Consider the following 3,063-nt stretch of genomic DNA (forward strand, 5'->3'; position numbering starts at 1 on the left):
ATGGTCAAAGCAGTGGAACGGGACAAACTGAGGACCAAGAGGCTCTAGAGGCACCAAATGGGATCAGAGGGGGCACAAACCTCTCTAGTCTTCAATCAAAACCAGATCGGGACAATCCTTCCTTATTAAACCAGATCTTCACTTCAGTCAAAATTCACTATTTTTGATCCCACAGTGAAACCACTGAACCTAAAGAGAACATACTGACTCCTCACAAGGTGGGCAAGGGAGAGAGCTTCCACCCATTTGGCCTTTACATGGTACACCCTAGCTCTTCTTCCACATCTTTCCATACAGGGAAAGCAAGAATCCTGAAGAAGGTGGGTACAGGAGAAGGCTGGGTTGGTGCCTCTGGATTCCTTGTCCTTTAAATTTTCTCTGGTTTGTTGCTTTTTGTGGCTGCTTTCAGTAGTGACACAAGTCTCTGCAGCTTGGCCTGCAGTGCTGAGGGCAGCTGCATTTGGCTGCAGCTTGTAAAAGGAAGCTGTAAGGAGACAAAACCCTCTTTGATTAATGATGTCTGTGGCGAGGAGTGAACCTCCCCATGCACGCACTGCTCTTCCTCTCTTCGGTGCAATTCTTGATAGTGCTGGATGTTCCTGCCCTCTTGCAGGAGGAGTCATGCAAGTCCTTGAGTAGACCTGCTGCCATTGCGCTGGAGCTCCAGGTGGGCACCCCATGCTGGGGCTCCTTGTTTGGCTTGCAGGTTCACTGGAGGAATTTCTCACTTTCACTCCCCCACCCTCTACCCCCATATGCAAAAGCCTCATTGTCATTGAGCTGTTTTAACTGGAAATAGTTTAAGAAAAAAAAAAAAGCCTGTTTTTATAATTTGGTAGTTACTTGCACTAGATGACAACCGGTAATCCCACCACTCAGCATTTCGTGTTCCTGCGTCACTATCCTGAGCCCTGGCCTTGTGTTGTGACTTGGCACTGTGTTACAAGTATTGCATATCCATGCCACAGGAAGAACTGTGGTGGGACAGTGGGTTATTTCTGGTGAAGGGACAGACTCCTTCCCCTTTTCAGCTCATGCTTATCATTTGAGCAAGAAATGTATAGCAGGCCCAGTCTTGAGAACTGTGGCAGCCAAATTCTCCCACCTGCGTTCCTTCTTGTGGCTTTTCTTCTGAGGCTGACTTTCTAGGGATGTGAGCTGGTTATCGTAACTTGGATGTCTTTTAATTTTTCATGTGCCCCAAACCCCCTCTATTTCCTTTGGTTTAGGGGGTTAGAAGGAGATCAAAGACCCTTACACTCTCCTGTTCTCTTTGGGAGAGTTTCCTAAGGCGCTTTGATCTGGGTGCTATTCCCTCTTCAGCAACTATGGATGTGATCTGGGGGGTGTAACTCTGCTGATTAATGTGGGCAAAGCCCGTGGGCAGGCTGGCAACCTTCCAATACTGGCCACCCTCTGTGCTAGCTGACAAGCCAAAACACTGGCTGTGAAGGTGGTGTCGGTGACCCATCTCCAGCTCTACCCACTTACTACAACACTAGCGTTTTGGTACCTCACTGGAAGGCTTCTTCCTCTTTTGAACACTCAACCAGCAGCAACACTTTTGTAACTGGAGTATGCTCTGCTAGCATGCCTGTGCTAGTAAATTTTTCCCTTTGGGCAAAGATTTCCTCGTGAGGCTTTTAAAAGAGAGTAATTAGCTGTATGCACCTTGTATTTGCAAAGGTCTCTTGTCCTTCTTGTCTTCTTACTACACAGGGCATTTTTGAAGACAAAGGTTCACTCAGACCATCCCTCTGGGAAGCAAAATTCTTGAAAATAGCTCTAAAGCTGCTGCAGTTCCACTTGTGGAAGTGGGGACCAGACTGCTCTTGGATGTATTTTAAGTAGTCGTTTAATCCTGATTCCCTGGCTCTTTTGGTGTTCCCCCTGCCACCCCTGCTGCACCTTCATAGTCACTCCTGCAGTCTCATTGTACTTAAACTCCTTGCCTCCTCAGAATTCCTGGGTGGCTGTAATCTGCTAGCAAAGTCATGGACTCTGCTGGCTGGCTTTTTGTTTTCTGTTTCTTTTTTTTTTGCTGAAATCATTGTGAAGTCCTGTCATTTCAACTGTGTATCGGTTCCCCAAACCAAGCAAGTTCATGGCACCAATTAACAACTAACTAGGAGCCTCTTCTGTATTGTCTTAGTTAGTATTCTGGAGATAATATATTATGTATTTGAAAAGCTGAAGAAGCAAAAATTAAAGATATATGTATATAAAGCATAAGATGTACTGGTGCAAATGGTAATTAAACAAGTAATATTGGGGGAAAAAATGTCATGAGTCTTCTAAGTTGTCAAATTGTTGTTGCTTTGGAAGCCTGTGGACTGAAGGTCTTTGTCTCCAGCAAGCTCCTAGTAGCCTACCTATTTTCCTGCAAGTAGATTATGGCCTGAAGACTGGACAGGAGCAACTTTAGGAGTGAAGGGGTTCAGGCTCTGTCTGACTGAAAAGGTAGGAGCATGGAGGAAGGACACAAAAATGACTTGGCTATTCCAAATGGGGTAAAAAAAAAAACAACCCTGAAACAACTACAAACCCCAAACCCCTAAACAAAACATGGAAACAGGCCTGACTGTAGGGGTGTTTTTCATGCTTGATAGGAATGTGGATAAAACTAGCAAGTGGAAAAACTTAGTTACCCTGCCATTTAGCATTTCGGACATTAGAGGCTTCTGCACCCTGCAAGATGTTTTCAGAATCGATTCCTGCCATCCTTGTAAATGGGAAGTGGTCTTTCTGCTGTCTGCAGAGATAAGCAAGGTGAGCTGGGTGAGCCCTTTGCCAGGGAGCAGGGAGGTCAGGCTGCTCTGAAAGGGGAGGCTGGAGGTTGAGTCGCAGCAAGGCAGGCGGGGGCGGTGGTGGCCTTGCTGACAAAGGGACAGCCTCGCTGGTTGTGCTGAAAGTGCAATGGAAGTCTTGTGGCCTGGGTAAGGATAGGAAGTCTTAACCTTTCCAGTGGGTTGTCTGAACGACAGCAGTAAGCACTGGTGTAATTATCAAATACTCTAGCACCTGTAGTAGCCAAAAATAAAATATCTCTACGTTTCTTCCGAT

Source organism: Mesitornis unicolor, unplaced genomic scaffold, assembly GCF_000695765.1.
Source record: "Mesitornis unicolor isolate BGI_N332 unplaced genomic scaffold, ASM69576v1 scaffold14321, whole genome shotgun sequence".
NCBI lineage: Eukaryota > Metazoa > Chordata > Aves > Mesitornithiformes > Mesitornithidae > Mesitornis > Mesitornis unicolor.